Here is an 11686-nt window from a genome sequence, read left to right as displayed (position 1 = left end):
CTCACACAAACTCATTGAGTACAGCCCTTGACAGAACACCACCATGATAAACACAATAATAAGTGACACATCCAGTCATTTCCTGAACACCTCCAGGGATGGTGAATCCAACACTTCCCTAGAAAGCCCATTCCTGTCCTTGGCAGCTCTTTCAGTGAAAAAATATTTCCTAATGTCCAACTTACAGCTCCACTGGCACAGCTTGAGGCCATTTCCTTATTATTCTATCTGTTACCCCATGTTTTCTGCACTGTTTATTTCACTGACTTAAATTCAAATTAAGAATTCTTCACAGTAGGCATTATCTTTCTGTTACATGTCCTCCCTATGCTCTATTATAATGGGCCCTTGAACTTTGCACCACATTCCAAGACAATATTTGAAAATGGAATACTCTTAATAAATCTCTAAACTCCATTAAAAATGAAATTACGAATGACAGGAAACCAGTTAGCAATTTCTCTATGGATGAATTAAATAGAATTCATGTACTTCTCATAATATGCTAACAAATAACAAAACATGCTACAAACTTGGGAAGTTATTAAAGAGGTACACATGTCAAAATCATATGCTCTCTACTCATAAGTGGAAGAAAATTTGGAAGATACATTTCTTCTGGGCCGACTGCTCTACAATCACCTGAGCTATGTCACAGTCTGCTCCAGCTCCAAGCCCTACAATGCAATTACCCCAGGAGCACTGCAGGACACCGTCAAGAAGCTGGGAAGGATATGGGAAATATCTTCACAGTGAAAAGATAACAGATGAAAAGGCAGGATACTGTAATTAAAATGTAGCTAAGAGCTACAAACCGACATTTAAACTCCTGAAATTCTTACCGTTCAGAGAAATGAACCAATGACCCAAAGCAATCCTGAATTGCTGAGAACAAAGACACTGTTATATAATTCAGTTTGTTTCCTCTTTGAGGAAGTAAATACATAAGTGGACTTTTGCTAAGAAATATTTTCCCTGAATTACTTTTTAATTATGCACTGCAAATATTAAATAGGAGCACAATACAGATAATTGAAGTGCAAAGGAAAAGCTAAGAGTTCTATTTTACCACACACAAGCAGGGCACTGAAAGCCGGTAAAACCTGATTATCTACGTTAGAAAAAAAATTCTGAGATGAATGATGCATCATTTAATAGCAACTAAATTCTAGCCACCCACTGAAATGCTAAGCAGCATATGCAGGAGACACTTTTGTCACTACCGAAAGAAAAAATATGTGTTTACTGACTGTTAAATTTTGATGCAAACAGCTATGCTAAACTGAGCAAAACTTATTTCAGAATCACCTGCTTAAAGTAAGTCACAAATATGTAACCATATCAATTCTCTCTGCATCATTTTCTGCTTCAACAGATGAAGATGAGATTCCAGAACAACTTGTACTGAGAAAAACAGCCTGTTATTTCAATGTATAGTGAAAGTCAGTACATAATTAAGCAGATTCTTTACATACTTTATTCGATAGCATGCTTAATTTTCACTTAGTTACTACAGTTCATTGCAGAATTGGGTATTGTAGACAAGTGTTTATTGCATCACATATTCACTAGATCATAAATTCCTAAAAGCAATATTGTCTTTGATTTTTTGAGTTGAGAGAGTAAAGACAAATTTTTGGTGTAGCTTCCTTATTTGCACAAGTTAATGTTTTCTTTCAGAGGAAAAGTTATTAAGAAGTACGTTTCTGGGAGTAGAGAGAAACGTTCATTCTGCCACTGAATTAGGAGTTCTGGAGGTTAGATGTATTCCATTTTGAAGACAAGGCATGAGACCCAAAATTGTCCTCCTCCTGTCCTCATTTCTATCTTTTGCTCTTGCTCTCCTTCTCTAAACATCTTCATTCTTCTGCTTCACAGCATCTATGTTTTTCCTTTGGCTTGGCCATTCTACAGCTGCTGCCACAAAGGAGGAGGAGGAATATTATATTCTGGCAGTGGGGAAGCATGAGAGAATATCCCTCCTTGGAGAACTGGCTGTCATGTCCTCCTCTTTCCACATCACTATTTATACCTCTTAGTTTTAAGAAGATTTTCTAGAGTTGCTGAAATGAACCCAGCTGATTGCTTGCTGGAAGGTCTTCAGGAAATTTCTCAGTTTTCAAACTGTGGAATAACTTCTTTTGTTGTTCCCCATATGGATCCAGAGGTGAAGGAGTGATTGTTTCAGTGTCTTACAGAGCTGGAAACATTTTTTCTTTTGTTGTACAGTATGGAGACAGACTAGGGTGATAGATTTTCAGGATTTTATCAGTTCCTGAATGTCAACAAAATCTGACCTTCTCATACTGCTTGAGTTTAAGGGTCCATGGGGCTCTCTTACTGCAGGCAGCATCTATAATGCAACAATCTGAAAAGAAACTTTTGATTTTATTAATGAGATTTATTAACAATGGGACCTTTCTCTGCAGCTTACTGATTATGTTATGTTTCATTATCTCTGAGTCCTCATCATAAGATGAAGAGAGGTGGGAGTTTATCTGAGCCATGGATTACACAACAAAAAAAGATCTTTCCAGGCAAACCAAAGTCAAGGTCTTTTCTCCTCAGTTGCATGTGTTACTTCTCCAGCAGAGAACATACTTTCTGTACAGACACAACAGACTTGTAGATGTACATCCCAACATTTAAAATAAAGAAAACTAGGAGTCAGGGCAAAAATGTGGTGATGATAAATCTGAGATAGTACAGAGATTTTTGCCATCTGCCTCTCAAAAGTGTTAAAAATGTCCATTATTTTAATTAATTACTTAAATATTGAGAGAATCTAAATGGGGAAAATGACTGTCATTATTCGTTAAGCATTTTGTGAGACACACCTAAATGTTTGAAGTACATAGTCAAATCTCCATCTTTATATTGTATGCATGCTTGTCATCTGTATTTATGTTATTACACAATAACTTTACCCTTCATAATCTACAAAGCATTTAACCTTCAAAAATTCCTAATGGCAGGGTAGTAGTATTAGCATTCCTTTTGTATAGAAGCAGCAGCAGGAGTGGTAATAGCTGCACTGTTTTAGTAGTATTGTATAGTTTAGTAGGAGTATTGTGTTGTACAGCAGTGGTAGTATTATATATGTGACTGGACAGACATATGGTAAACACCAATATTCCGTAAATATTAAAACATATAGTGAAGTAACTAGAGGGCTTTTCAGATTTCACATTATTTGAGCTTTGGAGTTTTTTCTTATTTGCATCTTTAGCCGTCCATATAGTTTTACTGTTCCCTCAACAAGCATTCAAAAGGCTTTATTTACATTGCATTCAAATATTTTGAACAGTTCTAGCAGCTGCATAATTCTTTCTCCACATCTTAGATGAAAAAGGAAAAATGATGGTCAAATTTAGCAGAAAATATTGCAGATTGTGCAACTCTGCAAATTATTCAAATTTCTTAAGCCTGTGGTGTTTGTTGACTCTGACTGTATGCAGGCATGACTCCCAAATGCGTTACGGAGTTTTCTTTGGCTAAGTTCGAACATTGAGCTGTTGAAATCTACCAGTTCTCTAACTTTGTCCATATTAAAGATGTAATATGGATAGTTTTATATAGACAATGCCTACATAGTTTTTGCTAGTTTTACAATGTTATTACATCAAAATAATCTTTGTCCTACTATTAAGGGACAAGAGAGGCAACAAACCTGTAGGTCGATAACACCTGGATGTCTGTGGTAAAGTGGTACAACAAAAAGAAAATTCTTAATTTCCACATTTCAGAAAGACTGTTCCTCTTCATTAAAATGGTGAAGTCATGTAATAACTCATGTGATTACATTCCTTCATAATTTCAGAATTTTTTAGAAATACTACTTAATGAAACGTTATAATACACAAAATGACAGGCTATGGTAAGGGGCCATAATAAGTAGAAATATAACATCAAAATAGTGTATGTAGGATTTTTTTTAGATTTTAAATGCACAATTTAAAAACTGTCTCCTTTATTTCACTCCATCATACATCAAGATCTATTTTTCTCTAATTACACACAATGTAATAGTATATTATAATAATTTAAAAATCAGACCTGCTTTACTTCAAAACAAATTTAGAGGTGGTTGAGAACTGATGCACAGTTTCCTTCAAATGACCACCATTAGGTAAAATTGGTTTTTTTTGCAGCTGACTATACCACTGAGAGCCATAGTAGCAAGCAGGTAGATTAGATGAGATTATTTGGTTTTAAGTTTGTCCCATGACAGAAAATCATCATTATCTAGTGCTTACTGGATGATTTATGGGATAAGAAACTATGCCTTGCATCTTTTAGATGGCTAAATGCTTGTTAGATGATCAGACAGGGAAGTATTCCAGTGTTCTTGCTTTTCTGGATTAGGACAAAGGTTAGTTCAAGGATAGTTATGGTGATGCTCAGGGTGGTTATGGTGCTTCTTCTGAGTCCTTATCTCCCATATCACTGGACTCTTGTTATTAGCTAGAGTCCCACTAACTGTCATTACTGATTTGTACTGAAATAAAACACACCTCTAAATAATATCTCTAAAGCAATTTGCAGCTTTTTAATTACACTTTTACATATTCTTCGAATTAAAATATCTCAGGCTTCCAGAAATTCCTGGGGCATGAAGGGTATACCTCAGCCTGTTAGAAAAGAGAACTCAGAATCATTTTTCAATGATTTCTAACAGAAAACAGCTTTTGATCCTAAACTTTTCAATTTGAAGGAACAAAAGGCTAGATTTTACTTAAATTATAATGATGCTTTGAGGTAGAGCCTTCATCTCCCAAAAATATATGAATATATGAGAGTGTCTAACAGGAACAATATTTGGTGAAAGTCAAAATAAGAATGCAGTTTAAAAACAAAAAAAAAAAAGGCTTTATCACTTGAACAAGAGCCTGAAAAGAGTGGCTTCTCTTCTCTACGAAGGAAGACCTGGATCAAATGGAAGCCAAGAAACAGGACTAGAGGCATAGTGCCAAGCAGCAGGACTACAGAACAAGAGGGCAGAAACTGATGCACAGTTCCACCTGAATATGAGGACGAATTTCCTGTGTGGTCAACTGAGCACTTGAACAGACTGCACGGGGAGGCTGTGGAGTCTCCTTCACTGGAGATATTCAAAAACTGTCTGGATGCAATCCTGTGCAATGTGCTCTAGGACAGCCCTGCTTGAGCAGGAGGTTGGATTAGGTGACCCACTGGCATTCCTTCCAATCTTACACATTCTGTAATTCTGTGATTCCAAGGTAAATGCTTCCCAAAATGGTGTGCAGCACTTACACGCTATCCCTGCCTCCTGCTGAAGGTTAACAGCCTCAAAGAAGAAATGAAATGGAGCTTTTGTTCAGAAAGACACCAGCATGAATCAGCTTCCCAGTCTTCAATAACCTAGGAAAACAATCTGCCTGGTCTAGATACAAGCATTGTTGTATTTCCTATACAGTCACCTGCTGCACACTTGCCCAGGGGTTTTACAAAGCTCAGTTCAGCTCAAAATAAATATTGATAAATGACTGCAGGAAATGGTGGGCTGCCAAAATCAAAAATCTACATATATCTTTTCCAGATAGTTGCAATATGTTTTATTTAAATATTATGCCACTTATTAGGTGTGAATAAGTTCTTTTCTATTGAAGTGATATTTTAAAAGAGTTTGCATGTAGTTTAGTAGCACTAACAGTGTTGCTCAGTGCAGTGGAATGAAAATGGTAGCGAAGGGGAATTTTTTTCTCAGCATACTCCAAGTCAGTCTATTCTGACAGGCAGAAAGAGCAGGTAGTGATTTGAGACTGCAGTCATATCAGACTTCAGGCTTTGGAGTGTATCAGAAAATGCCTTCTTTGAGTCTTATCACTGTCCATTCATCTCTCTGAGCTATTTTTCGAGATACTGTGAAAGCAGTTTGTTCTCCTTCTGTGAACAGTATTAAATACACTCTATGGGTTTACTGTGATAGTATGTTTATAGAGATGCTCACTGCTTCATTTTAACACTAATCTGCTAAGATATTGGTTTTACGTGGTTCCTTGAAAAACACTATGGAGTCATGGTCATGATGGAATAATGCACTAGCAATACTTATCTTCTAACTAGCTCTTCTTTCTCCTGAAAGAAGGTATTGAACAGAGTGCTTCTTTTCTTTGACTATACAAACTTCATAATTCACTGAGTTCAAATTTCAGCCACTGTTGTTCAAATGTGAAAAAAGAAACAACAAACCCTCCCAAATTAATTTTGCAGTTATATTTAGGAGCCAGTAATTGTTTCATAAGATTGATTTGTGTGACTTAACACTACTAATGAAATTTTATATTAACTGTGATTTTTAAGTTTTGATCAATGTGTAGTAAAGTTTTTTTTTTATGCATATAATATGACCAATGAAAATGATGAATTTTTTTCATCCTAAGAATAAGAGTATTTTCAGGATATTAAAAGTCTCTATAATTGGTGGGTAGTCTTACCAATTTAAAAGATCCAAAATTTTCAATCACATAAGCTTAAACTACCAAACTGTTGATACAAATAAGAACTTTTAAAAAACATTCTGTTATAGCCATGTATCTGTCATGGCAGACAAGGTTAAATATCCACAAAATTCCACAGCAACTATAGGTTGGTCTTGAAACCATGACAACACTGTGCCAGAGGAATTGAAGACTCCCCACAAACAGAATACTATAAAACCTTATTTTGTTGACAAATAATTGTTCTGCTTAGATTGAAGCAGAAAATCTAATAGAGCATAAGCTTAAGTAATAACTTCATGGTACCTGATAGGATGGAAATATAACCTCAAGTTATCTTAGGTAATTATATTTCTAAAAAACACACCCCCACAGAAATTTGTATATGTAAATGAGAGTACAATGAACTGTGCCAGACCGCCACATGCGCATTAGGAATTTTATTATATAAGTATGAGTGACTAATCACCTGTTTCTGCATCATTCTTTCTTTTTTATCTCTTTCTATAAAAAACTGTGCTTGTTTTCTAAAAGATATCAGCTGTGTTTGGTGCTTGGCACCCTATTCTGCAGAACTGTAATAAAATCAAGTATCTCAGCTCAGTATGTTGATTGGCTCTTGCACACTGGGTAAAAGAATTCATATTTGGAACAACATGTTTAGTATTTCAAATTACTCTGCTGATCTGTAAGGTGTGTGACAATGACTCACACTCACCCACACACAGAAAGGTAAATTCATCATCCTCCCCACCAAACTCCCCCGTTTCCTACCATTCCTGTGTACCCTGCTCAGTGACAAAAGCGTTCTGCCCCCTTTTGCAAAACATGTCCCTTTCTATCCTTCTTTCATTGGTCTGATTACAAATTCTGAGTGGTCATCAGCATTTATCCTTTCAGAAGTTTAAGTTCCTCTCCTAGCTTTCCCACCTTTCCTGACTCTGTATTACTTTGATCCTATTCTCCCAAGGATGGTATCCACATGGTACAACTGCAGCAGCAACGTATTCTCTCCAGACCTAGTCTGCCAGAGACACAAACAGGAAAAAGGAAGACTGGACAGCAGTCATTGCTTCTTCCAATACAAAAACAACATGTAAAATTATCTTGTACTTGGAAACAACTCGTTGTCCCCTCTGAGGTACGCTAAAAGGTATAAATAGGTATATCTAATTTCAGCCCTGTTCTTTTAGGCAGCTTTCATCCACAAAGTTTGGCAGATAGGGGAGGAAGCCAGATCGATGGGTAAGACCGCTTGAGCTGGGAGGGACCTGTGCCTGTGGTGCCAACCAGGACATCTGCTTAGGCAGGAGTGAATATGTCCATTGATTCTGAGTGAGTTCTGACTTCTTTTTTAACTGCTCAGGTCTTTCTAGAAAGCCAGGTCATTTCATGTGATGAAAAGTTAGTCAGCTAGGTAGCATAAGCACTAAATCAGAGGTCAAATTTGCCACATTCAGTTCCATTTAGATGAGTAAGTAAGCATCAAACATGGATCAGAATATAATATAAAAGCAAAGTAAACACTTTAAACCTCAATTCATTCGGCTGATGAATTAAAGACTCATTAATGGTAGTGAGTCACTTTTTAATAAAATCAATCAACAGAACATGAAAAAACCCCTGTGGTTGTCATGGTATTTAATATAAAATGTATGGTATGATAAATGGCTGGTTTTTAATGAATAACTCCCACTCTATAAAGGCAGATATGTGTGGCTCTTAAGCCATGTAGCACACACAGTAAATTGTGTGGATCCAGGGTTTTGCTACTGGAATTATAATTAGTCTGTCTGCAATACCATGTGTAAAACGATTCCTTCTCAGACCATGCAGAGATTTTGTTGTGGCAGCAAAGAAATTTCATCAATAACAGCAAGAATGACAGCCACAATATGGGAATATTTTTTAACAAAAACAAACAAACAAACAAACAAACCAAACAACAAACCAACAACAATAGATGATAATCATTAAGGAAAATCTTAAAATAGAAACATCTCAAAAGTGAAAAAAACCCCAAACCCAATGAGATAGATATTTTCTTAGGCAGGAAAAGGTATCAGGCTCTTTCTAGAAATCCAGTGGAAATTTGCTTCTGACTCACACGGAATGTATGAGTTTTGTGAGTTGTCTCTGTGACAAGCAGCAAAGAACAGAGTAACTGGCAAGTTATGCTTATTTATTAGTTTTCCATTCTTTCATTTAGTACTACTAAGAATCTTGCTTAAAACTCTTGAGTTAAGGGATGCTAAATGTTATCTGTTCACTAAATTATGCAATTTTATTTGCCTCTTCTTTGTGATTATAAATACTCCTTTCTATTACCTGAATTATATATCACTCATAAAAGAAACTATGATAGCCACACAATACTTTGCAGGGTGAATGATTCCATCCTGGCATGAAGTAGGTATTCCTGAGTCTTGTTAAAAGTGAGCAGACACAAGGATCTCATGAGAATGAACAGTATCTCACATTGCTAGGACAATGGGGCACACAGGCATGCTTAAGAATAAATGTGTATCTGAACAGGTTTCACTAGAAGTGATGTAATAGGATTAAAACTGGGTCAAAGCCAACTTCCTAATATAATTCTTGGGTAATGTAAATAATGTAAATGTAAATATTTTTGTCTATAGGAGCAGTGATTCATTAGAATTATAAAAAAATATTAAAATATCAGGTTTTTTAAGCCAGAAAATATAAGAATCTGTAGGAAATTTAGGTAAAAATAGAGAACTTGGAAGAGGGTCTACTCACTGAAGTGTACATTGTTTTCTGTGATAGAAATTTATTTTAAACTCAACCTGTGTATTCAAGTTTAGAAATATTTCAGGGGATTCCTGTTGTGTCTACACAAAGTTTGCCCAGGACTCCAGCTTCAGCCCTAGGACAAGGCGGGTGCATTGCCTTGCTCTCAGCTCTGTTTGTCTGACCAATGATTTATTCTCTCTGTGCACTGGGATGGGACACCAAGGATAGACTACAAGTAATAGGAATAAAACCAGGAACTGCAACACTGCCTTGTTCGGGGATCATTACTTGTAAAGTGCCTTTGTATAAGCACTAGACTACAAAAAAGGCAGAAAGAAGAAGATTCCATTATCTCTTTATCATATTTAAATACAAGTAAAATAGTGTGGCAGTTAATGTGAAGGTTATTTTGAAAATTTGTAAAACTAGAAATTACATAATTTGATCAATTATACTGATTTAAAGTTAGACCTTAAAAAGACAGTACACATATTGATTTTCAAGATCTGTGCTCAACAAAAAATTCTGGGATGCATAAAGTAATCTGAAACAGCTCCCCTCCCACTCTGTAGTCTTTTCTCCCCCGAAATCTGATTTTTCTTTTGGATTTCTTTTTCAACCAGATTCCCCAGGTAGCTCTCAGACATCAGGGAAAAATAAATTATATGGGAAGGAATGATACACCCTCTGGCACCTGATTTCACTGTCTGTTTAAAACATTCATCCAAGTGTTCAGAAATACCTTCATATGCACATATTGTATTCAATCATCTGGTAAAAGAGTAACAAATTTGCTTTGTTGCAGAATCTTTGATCAACTTCTCTTCCAGACAAGCAGGAAGCATCACACCATTACATGTTTGTCAGGAGTTCTAATATTGCTAAAAAGGGTCAATTTGCAAAAGCAGAGATTCAATAAAATATAACTCAGGTTACATTAAGACATGTCTAGATTTTATGGTTTCCCCTAAAGTCAATAATAAATATTCTAGTGCTGTTTATAGGCAGAAGCTAACAGTTAACTGTTTTGTGGCCATCCTAACTTATAGTCCATTCTTTCAGAAGGCAGACTAAAACCTGTGGTTTAAGAGAGTTTTGAGCCCACAACATAAACGTCTGATGTTATTTAATAATTTTTGACTTAATAATACTGCAAGATGGTTTAAATACATAAGCCGACGCACTTGTAGTTAAAAGCTTACATCAATACTATTTCTTTTCTCTATTGCTTGGCAAAAAGTGATTAAAATTAAATGTCTTTGTATTTTACCCTATTCTAGATAGTCTTCTATTTACTGTGGTTGGAATACAAACTGAGGACATCTTTATTGAGAGCCTCTTATTAAATTAGTTAAATTAATATTAGTATTAGACGTTGTCTGACCAAAAGTGCTGCTAGTGACTTGTGATTTAGGGAGAAAGAGACTGGACAATAAAATATTTATTTTGTCTGCCATTTTCTGAAGAACATGCTGTTTCAAAGTAGTTAAACAAAATTTAATGCATCTTTAAACTGTGTGAGATAAGGACTTCCTGTGCAAAGAACTTTAATTTTCCATTACATTATTACACTTTTTTTATCAGCAGAAAAAAAAAAAAGAAAAATTAATAAATTTGCAAATATATTGACATGTCTAAGCTAAGTTACTATGCCACTCTGTTGCAGCATATAGTGGCCTCACATCTGCTTTCTGTACTTTCAATCTTTTTTAAAGAAGCCATGTGTTTCAGAGCCTTCTTTGAGGCATCCAACTTATTTTTGGATGCTGAGATATCAGTTATCATACTTAACACAAACAAAAGAGGACTGATCTCTGATGGTTAAAGTGGTAGTGAACACTAAGAAATTAATAGTTTATGACATATGAAGACAATAATTATGATGCGTAACATAAAAATGGTGTAATAATCTCCTTTCATCACTATGTAAAGTTTATGACCAAAACTGTGATGTTTTCCTATCCCAGCATGTGAGTTTCCTCTTTTAATTCCATGGCTTATTGTTTGCAACTCAAACCATGGGGACATGCATGAGTACTGTGATTTCAGGGGAAGCTTTGGGATAGAGACTGAGTCTTCCCACTTTTGAGCAAAATTTCACTCCATCAGCGTGCCAGAACAGTTTTCTCTTCTAGACTTTTCATTTTCCAGGTTCTTTTTATTACAGAATTGCAGAATAATCTGAGTTGGAAGGGACCCACAAGGATCATTGAGTCCAGCTTCTGACCCTACACAGGACCATCCCCAAGAACCACACCATGTGCCTTAGAGTACCCATTTTTCAGCGTATCTTTTACTTCTCTTTTAGGAATTCTCTTCCTTTGCTCTCTTAAAGGGTTTAATTGATGGGTTTTATTTTGTTGCCTTTATTTTTCTTCTTGTTCCTCTTTCCTTACAAGTTTTCTCAAGAGCTCTTGATATTGACAACTATACATTGTTTTATATAAAACCAGAAAGTTGTGTTCAGA

This window comes from Pyrgilauda ruficollis, unplaced genomic scaffold, assembly GCF_017590135.1.
Source record: "Pyrgilauda ruficollis isolate IOZ18807 unplaced genomic scaffold, ASM1759013v1 scaffold40, whole genome shotgun sequence".
NCBI classification, from domain to species: Eukaryota; Metazoa; Chordata; class Aves; order Passeriformes; family Passeridae; genus Pyrgilauda; species Pyrgilauda ruficollis.
The sequence above is the reverse complement of the archived record's forward strand: the minus strand, read 5'-3'. Positions refer to the sequence as shown.